General features: G+C 48.1%; 1 protein-coding gene across 4 annotated transcripts in view; it reads right to left on the bottom strand.

The window, feature by feature from the left end:
* The window catches only part of IL34 (interleukin 34), a 51114-nt gene that overhangs the window by 18276 nt on the left and 10317 nt on the right, over positions 1–22521 (bottom strand). Inside the window, exon 1 of one of the 4 annotated variants that reach the window (XM_045533993.1) lies at positions 18425–18539. The exons of 1 other annotated variant lie outside the window; for it this stretch is intronic. The gene's annotated coding sequence lies outside the window, so the exon portion shown is untranslated. Of the gene's footprint in view, positions 1–10990; positions 11076–11516; positions 11534–18424; positions 18540–22521 lie in introns of those variants that run through there. 2 more of the 4 variants (XM_045533994.1, XM_045533992.1) reach the window with 2 other exon arrangements.

Genomic DNA, 22521 nt, shown 5'->3' with positions numbered 1-22521 from the left:
ACTTTTCTAACTCATCTTGCTTTCTGATAAAGTCTTTTTTGAGGGGGCAGGAGGGACAGAATCTCACTCTGTTGCCCCAGCTGGAGTACCGTGGCGTCAACCTCCAACTCCCGGGCTCAAGCGATCCTCCTCCCTCACCTCCCAAGTAGCTGGGACTACAAGCACACGCTGCCACACCCAGCTAATTATTTCCTACTTTTTAGGAGAGGCGGGGTCTTGTTCTTGCCCAGGCTGGTCTTGAACTCCCGAGCTCGAGCAATCCTCCCAAAGTGCTAGGATTACAGGTGTGACCTACCTTGCCCAGCCCTGATCAAGTCTTTGCCCAAGAGGCAAGCAGAGGCAGTAGCCTATCAACAGCTTTGCCGAGATGTCTGATACGGAAGAAATACTGTTCCTCCTACACATGGCCTGTCTGTGAAATCCGATCATCTCCAGGCCTGTGAGATTTGCTCTCAAATGCCTGCTTCTCACACAGGATTGGCTGGGTCCTGGATGCGCTGCCTTCGCCCGGAGGGCCCAAAGGCATCTGAGTGATGCTTATCAAGTACACTCCTGGATCCAAACACCTGAAGCCGGATGTACACTTCTGTGGGTGCCACCTATCTGTGATCAGTGTCAGCACATTTGGGAAGCCTGGTGCGATGCCACATCCCCGGGGCATCTCCCAAGCTCCAGCGTTATCTCAGGTGAAACAAAACGCTAAAATCCACCGCAGGGCTACAGGTGACAGAATCACCAAAACAAGAAGGTGTCTTACTCAGCATTTCCTAACTTAGAGTCAGGTGCTGACCGCAACACTGCTGGCTTGTACCTGTACTGAGATGGACTGCTCTGTATTCATTCACTTTACTTAAATTTTATTTGTAAAGAAAACTTTCTAACACTTCCATAGAAACAGTTTTCACTTGTCCAGATAAGAAGGTAATTTCAAGGAAAACAAAACAGTGTTATCAAATCCTGGTGAGACAGCTTTGCCTGCTAAAGGCTCTGAGCCGGGGCCTGCTCTCTCTTTTTGGAAAAAAGAGATTGGCAAGGGTTAAAGAGGTGTTTAAAATGTAACAGCAACAGGCTGAGTCTGTCTCCTAGCTCAGTCATTCTCAACACCGGGTGATTTGGGCCCCGCGGGGACATTTGGCAATGTTTGGAGATATTTTTGGTTGCCACAACTGGGGGTGGGGGTGTTTCTGGCATCTAGAGGGTAGAGGCCAGGGGTGCTGCTGAACACCCTACAGTGCACAGGACATCTCCCCGCCCCCACCACAAAGAATTTTCTGGCCCCAAATGTCAACAGTTCCAAGGTTGAGAAACACTGTCCTAGAGAAATAAGAAAGGTTGAGAAAGAACTGGAAAGCAATTTCCTCACTTTGGGATTCAACATCATTGACTGCAGGATCCGGGTACCATATAACACCACCCCACATCAGCCATGGTCCAGGAGCCACACTTAGAGAAAACTGTCTCAATGACAAGATGACATGGAACCCAAGGGTGACCCCAGCCACGGTGCTAAACAAATGCTGTTATCTGAAAGCTCTATCTCTAAGAAGTCCATAGGCCCAGCAGCAGTACTAATGAAGCTGCATTGGACACTGAACTTAGTCAGTATTTATTAAGCACCTACTGTGTGCAGGCACCGTGCTGGGAACTCGTAAGTCATGATTCCAGTCAGAGGGACACAGGCCAATGGGGGAGGCTAAAAGGTAAATAAATGAGTAGAAAACAGCATCATGGGAAAGGATGTGCAGTGTAGGGAGGATGGGAACCCTCTGATCGGGGGCCAGGGGTCACAGGGGGTCAGGGGACAGGAAAGTGTCCCCAGGGAAGGCAATGACTACAGTTCTTAAACCTCCCAGGGAGCTCTCTGGTTGGAAGCAGAGCTAATTTAAAAGCAACCCATGGCTTCTGGCAGAGTTTCTGCACAGATTCAAACCCTTTTAACACTAATTTGTAATATGGAGAAAGATCCAGAAATACACCCTAAAATAATTTTAAGAAAAAAAAGCTGTATCCCTAGAATATCCACTGCATTGCTGTTTATACTTGAAGGAAAAAAAAAAACTGGAAACAACCTAAATGCCAAACCACAAAAAAGCAGTTAGCAAAATCTGAGAACTAACTGGTATTTACTGAGTGCTGACCACTCGCCAATTGCTTTACAAACAGTGTAGCAAAATGATTATACCTTTTTCTCCTTGTGGCAACTGTGAGAATCAATCCTCTCAGTCCCTGAGAAAAGTCAGACTTGGGAAAGACGGGGGAACAAGGCTTCCCAATCAATACCGTGGAAACTACTGGATGTGTGTGTGTGTGCACGTGTGCGTGTGCCTATGAATTTTTTTCACAGATATGTATTTAGTGAAAAAAATATATATAAAAAATTTGATGTAACCCTTACCCCACACCACATACAAAAATTAACTTGACATGGATCATTGACTTTACTGTAAAACCTAAACTGCAAAACTTTTAGAAGAAAACCTAGAAGAGGCTGGACATAGTGGCTCAGACCTATAATCCTAGCACTTTGGGGGGCTGAGGCAGGAGGATCGCTTGAGACCAGGAGTTCAAAACCAGCCTGGACAACATAGCAAGACCCCATCTCTACAGAAAAAAGCAGCTGTAGTCCCAGCTACTCGGGAGGCTGAGGTGGGAGGATCACTGAAGCCCAGCAGTATGAGACTGCAGTGAGCTGTGATGACATCACTGCACTCTAGCCTGGGCAAGAAAGTGAGGCCCTGTCTCAAAAAACCTTTGTGACTTTGAGTTGGGCAAAATTTTCTTAGATACGACACCAAAAGAACAAACCATTTTAAAAATTCGGGCAGGAGCAACAGGTGCTATTTAGGATACTGTTAGGTCGTTACCAGAATATTCATTTTTATGGTTAGCATCTATATAGGGAAAGTAGGATGGATCTTCCATATATGGTAGTGATGTAAAGTTTCCTTTTCATTTTTTAATTTTTTTCCCCTAAAACACTAAGATGATGGCAATCTGTTTTAAATAAATGTGGTTACATTTCTATAATGTGAATGACCCTAAGGGAAAACATGTGGAGTCTAAGATACAGTCTCTGAGGCTAGGCTGCCTAGGTTCAAACTCTCGCTCCACCTGGCCTTGGACAAGGTGAGGACCTTCTTCCTGCTTCAGGCTCCTCATCTGTAAAATGGGCTCAATACAGGATTGTAACCTCAAGGGGCTTTGGAAGGATGTACTGGGCTTCTACATACAGAAAGCTCACAACGTGAGCTGGCACATGGGACACACTACTTGGGTATTACTCACTATTATTGGTAATGGTAAAATGGGTTTTGGAAAACTTGAGCTTCTTCTTCTAATTTTGAATTACTGCTTTTATTGCTATTGCTTTTGTACCATTAAGAGAGATCAATGAGGAAAATACTTGATTGTGAAAAAGGAAAGAAGGAAGGAAAGAAAGAGGGAAGGAAGGAAAGAAGAAACCAACCCACCCAGTGTGGGACTGGTTATCGGGACCCTTGAACACTCTAAACAGCTCCTGCTTCAAGGAAGCTGCTGTCGTCTTTCTAAACCGCTCCAACTTCTGAACTCCAACATCCGACCTGCGACTAGCAGGGAGACTAGAGAGAAGAAGAATGGAGTGGGAGAGTCATCAGGGTGCTGTTCTCTGACAAAGGGGACGGCAGACAAAGGGACTCCAGCAGGCCTTTGTGTCAAAAGCTTCCCAAGAGCAGCAGGATAAAAAGGAAACCAAAACAAAGCAAAAAGGAGCCCAGTGGAAGTCAGTAGGTGGAGGGTGTTTAGCTTGCGAGCTCTGTGGACGGAAACCTCTGCAGAGGGCTCATCCTCTCCACGGATCAAAGGAAATAACTATCCCCAAGAAAATAGCCATCTGAGTTCATAAGGATGTGAAGCAACTGGAACCCTCCACACTGCCCTTGGGAGCATAACTTGGTACAATCATGTTGGGAAAGACTGGCAATTCTAAAGCAGCTAAACGTACACCCGCCTTAGGACCCAGCAATCCCACTCCTAGTATCTAGCCTAGAAAAATCAAACCATATGTCCACAGATACAAGGACCAGCAGTGTGCACAGCTGCTATACTCGTTTCATGAATAACATGCAACTCCAGCACACACGGTGTAATTCCATCCATTCGAATGCCAGGACTCATCTACGAGACAGGAATCAGGACTGTGGTTGTCTAGGGTGGGTGGTGGTGAAACGTTCTGTCTCTTGACCGGAGTGGTGGTCACGTGGGTATACACAAGTGTCAGAAAACACCTGTCCTGGGTTGAATAGTACCCCCGCCCCAATTACATCTACCTGGAGTCTCAGAATATGACCTTATTTGGAAAAAGAGTCTTTGCAGATATAGTTAGTTAAATAAGAGTGAGGTCATACCAGATTAGGGGAGACCTTAATCCAATGACTGGCATCCTTACAAGAAGGGAAAACAGAGACGCACAGGGGGAGACCATCTGATGACTGAGACAGAGATGGGACTGGTATGTCCACAAGCCAAGGAGCACCCATGACAGAACGCAAGCACGCGAAGCTAGAAGCAGCATGGAAAGATGCTCCCCTAGAGCCTTCAAAGAGCTCATGGCCTTGTCGACACCTTGACTTTGAATTTCTAGGCTCCGGATCTGAGAGAGAACACACTTCTGTTGTTTTAAGCCAAGTTTCCAGTACTTTGTTACGGAAGCCCTAGGAAACTAATAGACCAACAAACTGAACATGTAGGATCTGTGTATTTTAAGTTATACTCCAATTTTAACAACAGAAAAATGGTCATTGGAAACAACAAGTTGGTGTGAAGGCTCCAACCCGGCTCAGGTGACAGAACCCCTAGAGGAACCAGCCCAAGGCTGCTCAGAATGCACAGGGAGGGGAGGCACCAGGGCACTGCCCAGCCAGCCCCATCCCGGTGGTTCTTCACCCACCATGCACAACTGTCCCTTCTGCCCACAGCAAAAATGCCCCCTTCACCTTCTCAAACATAAACACCTTGTGGTCTAAGGGCAGCACTGCCCAAGAGACCCACTCTGCAAATGCACCATTCAAAAGCAAACTGGCCCACTGCTGAGTGAGCTGCAACCCTCAGAATCAAAGGCCGCAGAACAGCAGCCAACAGGCACCAAGACCATCAGCCCCCCTCTTCTCCCATGAACCCACAGTGCATTATCTGAAATGCCAACCCAGAGGGATTTTCAGTTCCATTCCTTTGCTTTCTGTAGCCCAGACACTTGGAGATTTTTTAAAAAACTTTTTCATTATTTTCCTTCATGATAGAAGCCCCCACCCTGGAGAACTGACCCATCATTGGTCCAAGCACCCCCTACAGATATCTGCAGGAGGATTAGGGTCATTGAAGGTCAGGAATGAACCCCAAATACAGAGACTACCTGGCCCAATCCTTAATGGATGTCCTAATCCCCATGAAGGCTCCCCCACATTTATTTGATGCCAACTATGTACCAAGGAACTTTCCATATATTAACTCATTGAATTCTTACAAGGCCGGCAGCTGGGAACTGTTATTATCTCCTACTGATGAGGAATCTGAGGACCAGACCAGAGCGGGGAGGTAACTTATCCGAGGTCACATAGCAGTAACTGCAGAGTAGGGAGTTCAGCCCCATCTGGCCCAGAGACCACTGTCCTAACCACAGGGCTGCCCTGCCACATGGACACCTGCTTCTCTGGACTGGGCACTATACCCTCTGGTGACCAAGAACCCAAGAGTTTTTCTTTGTTAATGACCCAGGCCCTTTTAACCTTTTTTTTTTTTTTTACCCTTCTTGCGAAACATTAGGGCAGTGAGTCCCAATTTAAGTTTTATAATAGCCCAGAGACTCTAAAAGGCCACAGGGACATCTGCCAAAACATTACACAAACAAACTGAATGTAACAGGATAAAGATTCTTTGGTTTTATGTTTTCAGGTTTTAATATGTTTTGTTTTAAGTTAACAAAAACAATGACAGAGCTAAACTGGAAAAGGCTTAGATCAGAAGCATGCAGTTTATTCTTAACTCGGTGGGAAACCCCACTTCCCATTGCCCAATCACACCACAAAGGAGTTTGAGCTGGGTTTCCTGGAAGAGAATCAAACCAATGTTTCCTTACGTCAGGAAAGGAGAATGAAGCCTGTAGGTACTGGCTCTGCCCATGTCCCCAGACCACGCATACTTCCCAAGACTGCAAGGATAGTTCAATATCAGAAAACTACTTTATATAACACTACACAGTCAGCCCTCTGTATCCTCGGATTCCGCATCTGCAGATCCAATCAACCACAGACCGAAACTGTAGCTGGGCCTGTGATCGAGTCTGTACTGAACACATACAGACTTTTTTTCTTGTTATGCTGCAAATGATACAGTGTAACAACTATTTACACAGCATCTACATTACACTGTATCAGGTATTAGTAATTTAGAGATGATTTAAAGTACACAGGAGGATGTGCGTAGGTTATATGCAAATGCTACATCATTTTATAATATATAAGGGACTTGAGCGTCCTCGGATTTTGATATCCATGGGGGGTCCTGGAACCAATGCCTTGAGGATACCAAGGGGTGACTGTAATAGATCCTAGGAGATCTATAAATTCTGAATAAAGCATTTGACAAAATTCAACACTCCTTTCTGATAAAAATCCATTGAAGTGGGAAGTGATGGACAATTCCTTCACATGATAAAATATATCAATCTCACATAAAGACCAGCATTTTGCTAAACTTGGAATCACCAGAAGCATTCCCAGTAAAGACAAGAACAATACGAGTGTGCTCACTGTCTTTGTACAGGAGGTCCTATCTGATGCAATGACACAAGCAAAAGAAATTGGAGATAAAAGAATTGAATAGGAGGAAGTAAAATTATTTCCACTTACAGATGATATGATATAACCCTACAACATCCAACATAACAACAAACTACTATAAACAATAGCCAGTTAGAAAAGACTCCACTTACAATTGCCACAAAAAAGATAAAATACCTAGAAGTAAATGTATCAAGAAATATGCAAGATATATACTAAAACACTAATCAATACTAAAGGATACAGAAGATTTAAACAAATGGAAAGATATATTATGTTCTTGGATAGGAAGATTTATCATAATGAATATGTCCATTCTCCTAAGTTAACATAAATTTAAAGCAATCCCAATGCATTAAACAAAAAATGATATTTAAAAGGTTGACAAACATGTAAGGAAGGTATATAACCTCATTAGCCGTTAAAGAAGTGAAAATCAAAACCACATTACCACTACGCACACACCGGGATGACTAAAATTAAAAAGACCAACAAATCCAAATGTTGCAAGGACATAAACAGAATTGTCAGACATTTCTAGAAGGAGAGTACATTGTTACACGTCTATTTGGAAGACTGATGGGCAGTATTTTCTGAAGTTCAATATACACACATCCCATGGCCCAGCAATTTCTCTCCTAAGTATCAAACAGAAATGTACATGGGCATACATTTCTATACAAAAGAATGCATGTATACAAAGTTGGTTTTTTTAAAAACAAAGCATAGCAAAACTGATCTATGAATTAAGAAATGAAAGGAGGATAATTATCTTTCAGAAGGAGGATGGGATAGTGACTGTTTGGGGGTCTGAGAGGGGCTTCTACATGCTGGTAATGTTCTATTTCCAAATCTAGGTAACATTACAAGAGTGTGTTCACTTTGTGATAACTCACCAAGCTGTACGCTTACAATTTATTCATGTTTCTGTATGTGTATTACACTTTGGTTTTTATTAAAGCAATTCTAGTAAAAACACCAGCATGTGTGTTTGTGTAATCAGACATGAGGTTGTAAAGCTCAAATGAAAAAACACATAAGAATAGCTTGAAAGGGCTCAAAAAATAAGAGCAGCATCCCTTCTACATACTAAATTTATTTTTTAAATATTATAAATATTAATAAACACAACAGTGGGAACTTCAATGAACATGAATAAACAGAGGAACCAATAGAAAAGAGTCCTAATTTCTGAAACAGACCCAAATACATATGGGGAGAGAGCTTGTGACAAACAGCTTGTGATAAAATAGGTTCTCAATTTAGGAGGGAAAAGATAGTCATTTGGGAAAAAAATATGGTTGGAGCATGTATCAGGATAAATTCCAAACGGATCAAAATTTGAATGTAAAATAATGGAGGAAAACATAGAACACATCCTGTTACCTTAAAGTAGGAAGGTTTTTGCATCTATGATTCAATATTCAGAAGCCATAGAAGACTGATAAACTTGCATAAAATTAAAAACTTGTGCATACCACACAAAAAAAAATCAACAAAATAAAAGAGAAACACTAAACCAAATGCAACTTGTATGAAAGGCAAAAGACTAATCTCCCTAATATATAAACAGCTTGTAGAAAGAAAGAAAAAGCCAGCAATTTAACCTTTAAAATAAGCAAACAATATGAGTAAGACAGTCATAGAGAAATACAAACAGTCCTGAAACATATTATAAACTTTAAATTTTTCATAACAAATTTAAATTAAGACCACACTGGGTCACTGTTTTTCCCCTATCAGATTGGTAAATGTCCAATGATCTGACTTTTTTTTTTTGAGACAGAGTCTCACTCTGTTGCCCGGGCTAGAGTGAGTGCCGTGGCTTCAGCCTAGCTCACAGCAACCTCAAACTCCTGGGTTCAAGCGATCCTTCTGCCTCAGCCTCCTGAGTAGCTGGGACTACAGGCATGCACCACCATGCCCGGCTAATTTATATATATATATATATATATATATTTTTTTTTTTTTTAGCTGTCCAGATCATTTCTTTCTATTTTTGGTAGAGACAGGGTCTCGCTCTTGCTCAGGCTGGTCTCGAACTCCTGAGCTAAAACGATCCACTTGTCTCGGCCTCCCAGAGTGCTAGGATTACAAGCGTGAGCCACCGCGCCCGGCCTGGATCTGACAATTTAATGGGTTGGCAATGACATGGCAAAACAGTAATTTTTCATCCAAAGCTGATGGAAATACAAACTGGTACTAACCTTATGGAGAGCAATTGGCAGTCTCTCTCCAAACTACAAACGCAGATACCTAACAATCCAGCTTCTGGGAATTTATTCTGGGTATGTAACATGCCACCTGTACAAGGTTAGCCATCTCAGCAATAGCTGTGATAGCAGATTGAAAAAACCTGAGTACAGTGTGAAATCTTCAGTGAAACGAGCCCAGAACAGCATGCAGTCTATTTTGTAAACTGTGTTCAGCAGAGGTGACAATACATATATATATTTGCATAATGAGACTGTATTAATTTACCCTAAAATGTGAAAGATTGGCAACTCAGAAACCTGTCAGAGCATCTTTAAAAAAAGATGCTTGGCCAGTCACGGTGGCTCACGCCTATAATCCTAGCACTCGGGGAGGCCGAGGTGGGTGGATCACTCGAGATCAGGAGTTCGAGACCAGCCTGAGCAAGAGCAAGACCCCGTCTCTACTAAAAAAAAATAGAAATGATCTGGATAACTAAAAATATATATAGAAAAAATTAGCCGGGCATGGTGGCGCATGCCTATAGTCCCAGCTACTCGGGAGGCTGAGGTAGAAGGATCGCTTGAGCCCAGGAGTTTGAGGTTGCTGTGAGCTAGGCTGACGCCATGGCACTCTAGCCTGAGCAACAGAGTGAGACTCTGTCTCAAAAAAAAAAAAAAAAAATTACTGATCAGTAGAAGAGGAGTTGCAATCCACAAGCTCCTAAGCCTTGAACAAGAACAAGACCTACAAGATCTACCCCAGCTCCTGTTCCAACACAGCCTCTGTCATTTATAATCAGGTAATAAATCCTTATGAGAAATTTTATTGCTCATTATGTCAGCTGACACTTGCCAGAAACATTCTTATGTCAATATTGTTACTGCAATACACTGTGAGATAGAGAGTGAATATACAACTATTATGTACCCAGAATAATTAAACATTTAAAAAAGAAAAGAGACTGAGCAATTTGCTTAACCTCCCTTAAATCCCACTTTTGTCTTTGGCAGAGCAAAAATAAGAACAGAACGTCACAGAATCGCTGTGAAGTGCAGGTGTTTTTAGTGTTTCCAAAAGCGGCACAAAACAAGCCCTGCATACAACAGCCGCTTGACAGCTACACAGCAGCTGCGGTCGATGGAAGATCAGAGCTTCCACGTTTCTCAAACCTCAGCGTCTTGAACCACCACCTGGAGAGGCTGAGACATGGGCTGCAGCTAGGCATGGTGGCTCACACACCTGCAACCCCAGCGTGCTTTGGGAGGATCGCTTGAGCCAGATATTCAACACCAGCCTGGGCAACAAAGTGAGATGCCATCTCTACAAAAAAAATTTAAAAATTAGCCAGGCATGGTGGTGCACGCTTATAGCCCTAGCTACTTGGGAGGCTGAGCCAGGAGTATCCCTTGAGCCCAGGAGTTTGAGGATGCAGTGAGCTATGATAGCGAGACGGCACTCCAGCCCCGGCGACAGAGCAAGACCCTATCTCAGAAAAACAACAAAACCCCACAAGCTACCAGACCCCACCCTCAGAGATGCGATTCAGAGCCCGTAAACTTGCATTTCAAACACACTTGCTCTCTCGGGCGATATTGACGCCGCCGGGGGAAGGACCACATTTGAGTAGCCTGGTCCAGAGCAGGGCTCCTCAAACTGATGTGCGAACAAGTCACCTGGAATCTTGCTGAAATACAGATTCTGATTCAGAAGGTCTGGGGTGAGACCTGGGATTCTGCATTTCTAACGCGCTCCCAGGTGTTGCAGATGCTGCCGGTCTGCAGACCACACTGTGAGTAACAAGCTTCTGGAATATCCAACTCCAGCCGCTTCACAGATGAGGAAACTGTGCCTTGGAAAAGGTAAAAGACTCACCCAAGGCCACATGGGCAACAAGGGCAGAGACCAGGGAAGGCCCCGGCTAGGGTGGCAGCTGTCCCTCGGAAGTTCCTCCCCACCCCCAGCGTCCCCAGGCCACGAACCTGCCTGGCCGACAAGCAAAGCCAATCCTTTAGGAACTGACGTGGAGATTTTCTGAATCAGACCTCTGCTCTTCTGAGCAATAAACCACCTGCCAGGGAGCTTAGTTCAAACCATCAGTCTCTTCTCTTCACAATTGTACTTTTGGCAAAATGTCCTTAGTTGAGTCACCTGCTCTTCCAGTGACTCACACCTTGGACGGGCCCTGCGGAAGACACCCAGCATTTCCCAACACCTACGGCCAGACTACAGAGAGAAGCAAAAATGGGGGTGGGGGAGCCTTCAAATCGCCAGATTCGCACTGGGTGCATTTTTTCCAACTCACTTTCTCCCCCTGCCAAAAAGTCCATCCAGTTAGAGATTTATTTGGGTTAACAAGCATCCTCTTTTCAGGATGCATTGTCTCTGGGAGAGTTCTGTACTGACAATCTTTCACACTTTAGTGTGAATTATTCTACTACAGAGGGGGGAAAAGTGGAATTAAGGAAACTAAAGTCTCTGGAATAATTAAGGCAGAAGGGGCCTTACCTGAGAGATCCAGAGCTTGGTCGAGGAGCGCAGCTTTTGGGAAACCATAGCTGGGGCCTGGGCCTCTGCACCACAGTCACCAGCGCGCCCCCAACCCCTCACCCTCCAGGCGCTGCTGCCTTCAGGCTGCGAGTGGCTGGTGGGCCTGGCTCTGCCATTTACTTGCTATGTGACTTCAGTAAATCACACAGTTTTAGCGACTCTCAGAGCTGCAGGGAACAACCGTAAGGAATCACCTGGTTCTTTGACCTCAGAACTCCAATTTCTAGACCGTGGCAGGTGGCCCCGGAAGCAGACCCTGCCACGGGGGTTTGGCTTCACGTGATTAGTGAAAGGACGACCTCAGGGGAAACCAGTGAGGGGCGAGGAAAGCAGAATGTGGGAGGGCTCTGTTTAAATCAACTAAGTTGTCCCACCTTGAGGCAAAGAGGCCCAGCTGTGCCACCCTAATGCAATCAGTGATCCCTTGGGGGCGTGGAGTGGTTTGACCTCCCAAGTATCTCCACCAAGGGGCTCAGAGAAGGACACAGAGTCTGCTGTTTGCTGCAGCCCTTGCTACCTCACAGCAACTAGGAAGTGACTACAGCACTGGGGTCTCATTCTGCCTCCCAGGCTGGAGTGCAATGGCGTGATCATCGCTCACTGCAGCCTCCAACTCCTGGGCTCAAGCGACCCTCCTGCCTGAGCCTCCCAAGTAGCTGGGATTACAGACACCCACCGCCATGCCCAGCTAGTTTTTTTCATTTTTTGTAGAGATGGGAATATTGCTCTGTCGCCCAGGCTGGTCTCGAACTTCTGGCCTCAAGCGACCCTCCTGCCTCCCGAGCCACTGGGTTTATATGGCTGTGAGCCAGAGCACCGGGCTCCTCCTAGTTCTGAGAGATTCTCAAATGTGTTTCTAAGCAAAGGGGTCCCCAAAATCACAAAAGATAGAAGGGAAAGGAAGAATAAAGCATTTTTTCATTTCCAGAAGAATCTTGGAATCTGCACTTAGAATACACCCTCGCTGCCCCCACAGCTTCCCCGGCAGTCTGTGAATGGGCCCCTCCCAGCCCCACCCGCTGTCCCTGCACTGACTGCTCCTTGAGGACTTTGCCTTCCCTCTGCCTAGAATGTTCCACAGTAGATTTCTGCCCAGCTGGCTCCTTCTTGTCAACTCCAACCTCCCCTCCATAGAGATTCCCTCTCTGACCAGCCAGGCCGTTCCCTGTCACATCCCCCGGGGCACTTCCTGCGTGGCACCGGCCACTCCGATGTTGTGGTAACTGTGCCCACTTGTGCCGTGTGTCTCCCCACGGGAGCATCCACAGGGACAGAGCCTGGTTCTGGTCTCGCCACGGTGGCCCCAGCGCCTGGCCCTGGCTCGGCATGTAGGAAACTCTATGACATCTGAGTGAATGAACTGGACATTTGGGCCAGATGCCGAAATTCCAATAGAGGAGAACTAGGTCAGCTAAAGGCTTGGCACCCCCAGGAGCCGGAAGGAAACGGGGCACAGGCCAGGCTGGGGATGGAGGAAAGAAGCCACCAAGAAGTTCCTCAGCTGTTCGATTCCTCCCTCTTCTCCCGGCCCCTCTCTGAGCCCCAACGCCTCGACTGGGCATCAGGGTTGGCATCGCCTGGGAGAGAAACTCACATTATATTTGGAAGGTGCCGACCTCTCAAGTGTCCAGGGACCTGGGTTCCAATCCGGCTCTAGGTCTCAGCCTCCCCCTCTCTGCTGGCACCTGAGAGGGCGCAGCGATCACTCCAGCCTCACGGGGTGGCCGGGAGCGTCAGCCCCGGGGGCGGCACACTCAGACACACACCCCTGCGAACTGGGAGCGGGGCAGGGTCAGTCTCACCCCGTCCCCAGGAGCCTACCGTCCCCCAGCATCTCCCAGCACTTCCCAGGTGCCGTGCACTTGACATGCCCTTGCTCGCTGGATCTGTGCAGCGACACCCAATTATCATTGTGGCCACATCTCCAGGTATCATTATCTCCATTTACAAACCAGGAGATTAAGGCTGAGAGGTGAAGGCCCTGGCCAGAGGGCGTACAGCTACTGAGCTGCAGCATTCGGGTTCCAACCGGTGCCTGGCGCTTGCACCTCCCTATGTAGGTGGTTTGTCTCCAGGGGTCCATTTCACCCAGCAGCCCTGGGAGGAAGGCGTCATTGCCTCGGTTTTACAGAGAGAGGAAGCGCGATTCCAACCAGGTCTGCAGGTGCCCCTGGCCTCCTGGGCAGCCCCCAGCACTTGGGGTCCCCTCCTGGGGGTGCAGCTGACCCACGCCCCACCCTCCTCCTGCCCAAGCGCTCCGGCCAGACACCAGCTCCATTTCCCAGAGGCGGAGACTAAGGCTCCGGGAGGCGGGAGGGCTGGGCAGCGGCCACCTGTAGGCCGGAGGCTCACCTGGGTCAGTTCATTGGGACTACTCAGGGCCTGGCAGGCAGAAGTCCACACTGTCCCCACCCTTGACCTTTGCCTCCTCTCTCCAGCCGCCGGATGACTGGGTCCAAAGCCAGGTCTTATCTATTGGGCAACCAGACCCCGGCTGCACTGGAAACACCTGGCTCCCTACATCCTAATCTAATCCACATGCACTCCCAGGAATGAAGGCTTGGATTCACATTTGAAAATCAAACATTGTAATTCACCATGTTGACAAAGTTAAAAAAGAAAAACCATATGGTCATTTCAGCAGATGCACAAAAAGTCTTTGACAAAATCCAACATCTGGCCAGGCACAGTGGCTCATGCCTGTAATCCTAGCACTCTGGGAGGCCGAAGCGGGAAGATCGCTCAAGGTCAGGAGCTCGAGACCAGCCTGAGCAAGAGCGAGACCGCTCCCCCCCGCCCCCCGTCTCTACTAAAAATAGAAAGAAATTGTATGGACAGCTAAAAATATACATAGAAAAATTAGCCGGGCATGGTGGCGCATGCCTGTAGTCCCAGCTACTTGGGAGGCTGAGGCAGAAGGATTGCTTAAGCCCAGGAGTCTGAGGTTGCTGTGAGCTAGGTTGACGCCATGGTACTCTAGCCTGGGCAACAGAGTGAGACTCTGTCTCAAAAAAAAAAAAAAAAAAAAATCCAACGTCCACTTCTGATAAAAACTGTCAACCAATTATGAATAGAAGGGAACTCCCTCACCTTGCAAAACGGCATCTGTGAAAACATCGCAGCCAAATGGTGAAGGGCCAAATGTTTTCCCTGCAAGACAGGCACAGGTAGGATGTCTGCTCTGTGCAATCAGACAAGAAAAACAGAGGGAAAGGGAGTGCATGTTGAAAAGGAAAAAGTAAAACCGTCTTTATTCCCAGATGATAGGATCACCTATGCAGAAAATCCTAAAGACTCTCTAAGACTATAAAGCTAACAAATGACTTCAGCAAGGTTGCAGGACACCAGATCAACAGGCAAAAATCAATTCTATGTCTATGTACTCGCACCAAAGCTAGAAACTACCTAAATGTCCATCGGCAGGTGAATAGGTCAAAAAAAAATTATGGTATAGCCATACAACAAAACACTACTCTGCAATAAAAAAGGATCAGCTATTGACATACACAACACAGGTGAATCTCAAGCTAATTATGCTGAGTGAAAGAAACCAGACCCTCAAAAGAAAGAGTACATACTGTATAATTCCATTTATCTAAAACTCTAGAAAATTCAACTAATCTATAGTGACAGGAAGCAGATTAGTGGTTGGCTGAGGGTGGAGGGTGGGGAGGGAGGAATTATATAGAGGCATGAGGAAATTTGGCAGTAATTGACGTATTCATTATCTTGGTTTGGTATGCATATTTAACACATTAACTGCCATGTGAGTTGTATTTAACTCACGCTAGTTTTGAGCCCAGGGCCTCGTGAAGCGTGCGTAACTCACACATCTCTTTACCTTGGGAGCCGAGAGAACTATTTTTCAAGTTGCATATAACTCACGAACAGAAAACAATAAAAAATAACAAATTTTTTATTAAATTAGAAAGGATCATTTTGTTTTCAAAGTTTTTATTCTATTTTCATATTAAAACACTGTGGCCCCAAGGAAAAAAAAATTTTTTTCTAGTGTGGTAGTCAATGCGTTAAAATTTAGCAAACTGTGCACTTCCGTGCAGTTTATTGCATGTCAATTTTACCTCAATAAGCTGTTTGTTTTAATTGTATATGAGTTAAAGTGTCTATAATAGGCAAATTCATAAAGACAGAAAGTAGAATTGAGGTTACCAGGGGCTGGGGAGGGGGAGGAATGGGGAGTTATCATTCAATGGGTAAAGTTTCTGTTTGGAATGATGAAAATGTTCTGGAAATAGATAGTAGTGATGGTTACACAACACTGTGAATATACTAATGTGACTGAATTGTACACTTAAAAAATGGTTAAAATGGCAAATTTTATATGTATTTTACCACAATAAAAAATTTTTTAAAAACTCAAAGAAGGGCCCCAGGAGGAAGGCCATTCGACCAGGCTTCCTGCGCTGCCCCCAAGGCCCCGAGGCCCAGGGGCGGGCAGGGCTCTGGCCTGGATGCCCAGTCTGGGGACCAGGAACCCCAAGCGGCAGATCTGCGGCCAAAGTGCTGACTAACGGTTTTGAAACCTGTTTACTGAAGCCACGGCCCAAGGAAAGTTCCTGGCCTGGCCGGTTCTGTTTTGGTGGCCTCCTCCCTCCTCCACCGTCAGAGCTTTGCTGTGGCCTGGGGGGCCGTGGCGCGTCACAAGGTGACGTGTGGCAGGGCCCAGGTCCAGTGTGACAGCAAGTACTGGAAACGCAGGCACATGGTGTTCTGGGTCCAGGAGGGCCACCCCCCACCCTGCTCTCTCTTTCCTTCCCTCTCTGCCTCTTCCACCCCTCGTTCTTTCTCTCCTTCCTCCTCATCTTCCCCAGTTTCTGAAGCCTCTGTCAGGGCCACACCACAGGGTCCCCTCCAGGGCTCCTGGAAGTCCAGGGCTTGGGCATCTCCAGAGGGGCCCTGGGCCTGCTGGGAATTGGGCAGACAGTGGGCTGGGGGCCCCAGGCGACCATCTGCCTGTCCCCCGGCAGACCTAGAGCCCGTGTCCCCAGCCCAGTCCTGTGGGGCCGCACCCGCCAGCACTCCATGCCACACTTCCACCCACAGCTGCTCCGGGCTCTGGGGGCCAGGCCCCCCGGGGTGCAGGGTTCTTCCCTGCATTCTGAAGGCTTTTTATCTGAGACAGACTCAGAAAAAAAAATTGGCTTTTAAAAATCACTAATAAATGATTTGGTTAAGAAAAAACAATTCCCAAACAACAACAAAAAATAAATAAAATAAAATAAAACCTCAAAGAAAACCCCACATATAAATGGACACTTGAATTTGCAGAGAGAGAGAAGGGTCTTCCGCTCTGAACCTCCCAAGGGATCTCCTGTCCTCAGGGTGGCTCAGAGTAGCCTCCTTCCCACAGGAAAGACCGCGCGTCCCCCCCACGGGACGAGGCCCTCGCGATGCTTCGGTGGCGGCCAGCTCCTCACCCCTGCAGCCCCCACCCCCTCCGTGGTGACCGACCGGCCTCAGCCCCTTGGCACCTGCTGTATCCCATAAGCAGAACGCCTTCCCCCTTCCCCCCAGCCTAACTCTGGCTGTGTGAGTCCCCCCCTCGACCCCCAGCAGAATCCAACACACATATGTGCACGCACGTGCACACACATAAACACACATGTGCACACACAAGCAGACACGTACACACAGGCTCTCTCACTGTGGCCCTAGAGCCACAGAAGGTCGCCAGCCTCCTGTTTGCTCCAGCCGCAAGGAAGCCGCCTGCAGAGCCCCAGACCCCGGGTCCCCCTCTGCCTTTAACCTGCCCCCAGCGTCCTGTGCATGGACTGTTCGTCTCAGCGCCAGGCTGGGAGCTTCCGCACGGCTCAGACTTTGCCTGACACTTTTCTGTCCCCCAACTTTTTCAGCCCAATCTAGACCCAGCAGAGATGACCCGCTGCCAGGGACTTGGGCTGAACCAGTCCCTTTTTCACTGATTCAGGAATGTCCCCAGAGGAGAATAATGGTGAAAATGGAATTCTTGGGCAACAGAGCAGCTTTGTTTGAAGTTTTTGGCATGCAGAGGACAGACTGCAGGGACACACAGGATGCCGGGAAATGACCAAAACCAGGTTTCCCAGCACCCTGTGTGTCTGTGCCCTTAGGACTTGGGACTAGAGGGCAAATTATTTCCTTCTCTAGGCCTCACTTTACCCATCTGAAGGATGGAGCTTGAGAAACTCCTCCTCAAACTGGGTGGGGCCCGTGGTGTGGTCGAAATGGTTTTCATAAGTCTCCACTATGGGGACAGTCTTGGGTACACAAGGCCTGTTTTCCTGCAAAGGTTTGGCCTCACGCTTATTTATTTTGAGTTCAAGTCTTGCTCTTCTGAGGATGCAGGTGGGGACATCCCTGTCCCTCCCGGAGCCTGGCTGGCAGGCTGTCCTGTTCTGGCTCCCACGAGGGTGTGCTCTGCTACGCTTTCAAAAGCAACAGGGAACTGGGCTTCTAACCACCATCGTGACTGTGATGAAACAATCATTCATTCATTCGGAGTTCCCAGCTCTCTGCTCTGCTGGGACATCAGCCCCTCTGAATTCCAGGCACCTAGCTCAGAGCCTCATTGTGCTAACTCATGCAGTTAACGCAGGGAGGTCACAGCGGAGAGCGGACTGTCTTTCCTGCTAACAACTGTCAGCATTGCTGCCGAGGAGGGGATGACACGCAGCCCCCACCCCCATCCCCACGGCGCTTGGAAAGGGAAGGTCCACGTGGGGGTGGAGGGGCCTCCTCGCCGGGCCCCACCCTCCTTCCTCACACACTCACGGTCTGACTCAGGACGCGCCCTGGAGCCCCCACCCCTTCCCATGCTCACCCGGTATAAGCACGTGACACTTGTTAAACGGGTCACGAAGTCTCACCTCAGAGTCAGACCCTATTCCATGTGTGCTGTGGGGCGGAGCCTCTCTGGGGAGCCCGGGGTTTGTCACACAAGGATGGAAAGCTTCAAGCCCACCGTGACACCAGTGGGGAGACCAGGAAACAGTGAGCAAGTCCCCAAGGGCGAAGAGATGCCTCTGGGAGCCTGAGCTGGCCCGGAAAGGGGAGGAGATAGGGACGGGGCGGGGCCGAGCAGGCTTCCCGGGGACCTACAGGGGCCTTTGCCACCCTTCTAGCCAATGCTGAGAGAGGAGCTCTCACCTGTGTCCCTTGCAGGGTGAGAAGACAGAGGAATCCAAAACTCAGGGAAGCTCAACTCTTCCCAAGAGGTGGAGGAGGGTGAATTCCTTAAGATGGAACCCAGCCTGGGCAGGAGGGTTGTTCCAGAACTTCCAGAAGCATCTGTCACCAGCGTTGGTGGCCTGCAGCCCGGCAGTCGGGACCAGCTCTCCTCAACAGGAAGACAGGGGCGGAGGGCAGCCTGGTCCTACCAGCGCTCCAGCCTCCTTCCTCCTCACTCCGTAATATTAACACCTTTACATCGCTGTGCAACCGATCTCCAGAACGCTTTTCATCTTTTCAAACCCGAAACTCTGTACCCATTAAACAACTCCCCGCTTCCCCCTGCACCCCAGCCCCTGGCAAGCACCTTCCACTTTCTGTCTCTGTGAATGTGGCGATCAGGAATAGCTTTCACGTTCATTTCTTGCTTAGAGACTCTAGGATCACATAAGTCGTGTAAATTTGATTGCCGAATCCAAGAGGGCAGGCCTGTGGTTAAAATTCTTTAGAAAAGGCCTCTTGCAACCTAAACCCAGGCCAATTAAATAAGTTTCCTTGTCCTACCTTTACCAGTGGGTAAATTATTTTCTGGTCTCTTAGTGGGGTTTAAACCTTTGAGAGTCTCAGCTATATGTGTGTGTGGCGGGGGTGGATTTCAATTCTATCTCCCTTGCTTCATGTAGGCTCCAAACTTTGTCCCTTGTCCTTGTGGCCATTAAAACCCAAATCCCTGCTCATCCAGAGCAGCAAAAGACCCTCAGGGCAGGCACAGCAGGGCAGCCCCCTCCCCACTCTGGTCTCAGTTTCCTTCAAGCTTCCGGCCCTGAGGGTTTCTGTCATTTCCACACAGTGTAGCTATGCATAAAAAATGTACTTACTATGTTGTGACCTAAATGTCCACATGTTTTATAGTTTTTCTCCCCAAACTATCTAATCTTCCATCTGGCTGAAAAATGACCCTGACATTTCTTTTTCCTTGCATTGGTTTTTTGCCTTAACTTTTCACACAGTCTCGTCTTGTTTCTCCCATGGAACCACAGTGCTGAGGTTCACAGGGCACAGTCCCCCAGGGTGCACATAGGAGAGGCTCACTGGAAATGAGCAGAATGAGAGAAAAAACAGCTAGGGCTCCCAGTCAGAGCTGGGGCATGACCACGGAGAGGGTGCTGCCTGGTTTCGGGGACGTTTGGGGGCCATGGAACCTGGATTCATGCTGGCAATGGGCCTTGGGATGGAGCTGGCACTACCACAATTGGAATAAAAGAACTACAGGGACAAAGGTTAATAATAATAGCTAATTTTAGTCACTTTATGTCATTTAATTCCCTCTCCCCCCAACATCAATTCCAAAGCTAGGAATTCTCACCTTCATTTTAAAGAAGAGGAAACCAAAACTCAGAAAGTTCAGCAACTTGCCCAAAGTCACACAGTGAGCAAATGGAGGAGCAAGTATTGAATTTAAATGCACCTAACCACAAAGCTCTCGCCATGAACTCTACGGTAGAGGGACGATCTGAAGGCAAAGGAAAAGGCCACATTCCCCCAACCCAGCAATCTTGTGCAGCTAAAGAGCCTGATTGTGAAGCCAAAGGAGGACCTGGCCTGGGGGGTGGGGCCCATGAGGATCTGGCGCTGGAGACGGTGACCTGAGCACCCTGCAACTGCAGCATCTGAACACAGAGGCTGGAGCTGGTCAGGGCAGGCCACTGGGCTGGAGAGGAGCTAGTCCACGTCACAATGGTGGGTTTGCTTTCTTTACTTCCTCAGAGGTCAGAAAGCCTGTGGCCCTTGCCCTTTGGCCTCCCCGGGCCCTCCCTGTGTGGACTCAGACTGGGGCTGGGAGCTCAGTTTCCTCATTCCTCCGGCTGAGCAGCCGGTCGGTCAGAGGCATCCTTGGCTCTTCTCCACAGGTGAGGGAAGAACTCTGGGACACCCAGCAGGAGGCTGGCTTCTGATTAACAAGGAGCCAGCCTCTGAGGCAGCATAGGCACAGGAGAATGCAGAGGAGGAATGCAGATCCATCAGGGTGATTCAGGAAGCTTCTGGGCCCAGTAGGGCACCTCCCCACCTTTCCCAGCACCCCCCACTTCTCCCAGCGTTCCTCATCTCTCCCAGTGTCCCTTCATCTTTCCCAGCATCCCCTGCTTCTCCCAGCATTCCTCTTCCCTCCCAGTATCCCGCACTTCTCCCAGCATCCCCCACTTCTCCCAGCATCCTTATCTTCCAGCACCCCCCACTTCTCCCAGCATTCATCATCTCTCCCAGTGTCCCTTCATCTTTCCCAGCATCCCCTGCTTCTCCCAGGATTCCTCTTTCCTCCCAGCATCCCCCACTTCTCCCAGCATTCATCATCTCTCCCAGTGTCCCTTCATCTTTCCCAACATCCCCTCATTTCTCCCAAATGCTTTTTTCCGGGTCCGAACCAGAAACAGCTACCAACAGATTCTCACACCTCATTTCATCAAACCTAATACACCATTGATTGTAAAATGTGCTATTATTTTACGCACCACTGAGAAAGAGAGAGGGAAAAACTGCCAATTAAATTATGAGATGCCATTGATCCTGATTTCAGAGAAGATGTGAAAATGAAGGGCGGAGGGAGGAATGTTTCAGAATCAGCAGAATGTGGTAACTCCAAGAATGCTGTTGTGCATTTTGTGTCTCACCTGCGGGTTAGAGAATATTTCCACGTGCAGTGCCTTGCTCTGTCAGTGGCTAGCAAGCGGGCATCATGTGCCCAGCACCACCCTGCACTCAAGGATTCAGTCCTCTGCCCTTATGGAAATCACAAGTTAGTTGGTGATCTTGGAGGCCAAGCCAGAGAACATTCACAGAGCAGTTCAAGGCTAGTTTTTATGGCGTGTATGAGGAATGAATAGATGTTTGGAGCAGGGATAGACTGGAGTTGGCCAAGGTGGTCAAAGGAGGCTTAAGGGCAGGGAGAGGGAAGAGACTTGCAGTAGAGGAGGAAGGATGGAGAGTGGGGACAAGAGAAGATGCTGGGGAGGGAAGACACATATGTTTGATACGGACTCATTGATAAAATACTCCAATCTTTCTGTATTGGTCCTACTTGGACCAATTTGCAAAAAGAACTTAAAATACTGGCTGAACTCTGTGAGGGAGTAACTCCACTTTAGGACATAGGCACCTAGAAATAAACAGGTCAGTAATATCCCAAAGCAATGCCATTTGGGAAGGGGGGAGCCAGAGAATTTCCCCAGAGCCCAACAGAGGGGAAGGGGCTCAGCTCACCAGGAGAAATCAGCATCCGTCACCCAACCACCTGAGCCACTTGGGAGATCCACTTACAAACAGGTTGAGCTGGGAAGGACCCCTACTGTATGTGCCTGTACCCTAGGTGCTGGGACCCTGTAGAGGTAATCGAGTATTATGGGCACAAGCACAGGTCTGGCTTCAGAGCCTCAGTTTCCTCATCTGTAAAATGGGAGCGAACTTTGCAGTTATTAGCCTTGGGCCTGGTCAGTGGTAAGCTGTTACTGCTACATGCATGACATGCACGGACAATAGCAGCTCCGCCCTCATTGCAACTGGACACCTATTTTTGGCAGGGCTGGGAGATGGGAGGAGAGAGGCACATATGTGGTTGCAGAGCTCATTGGGAAATGGGGTGCCAGAGAGCTCAGTGAGGTGTCTAGAAGAGCCACCTCCAGGCCGGGAGGGAGACCTACGCAGGGGAATTGGATTTGGCACAGATCTGCCACTCAGACACCTGGTTTGCTCACTTCTCCCTGGATCTTCATCACAGCCTGTCATGACCCTGTTCCCCTAT

This window comes from Lemur catta, chromosome 20 (genome assembly GCF_020740605.2).
Source record: "Lemur catta isolate mLemCat1 chromosome 20, mLemCat1.pri, whole genome shotgun sequence".
Taxonomy (NCBI): Eukaryota; Metazoa; Chordata; class Mammalia; order Primates; family Lemuridae; genus Lemur; species Lemur catta.
The sequence above is the reverse complement of the archived record's forward strand: the minus strand, read 5'-3'. Positions and strand labels throughout refer to the sequence as shown.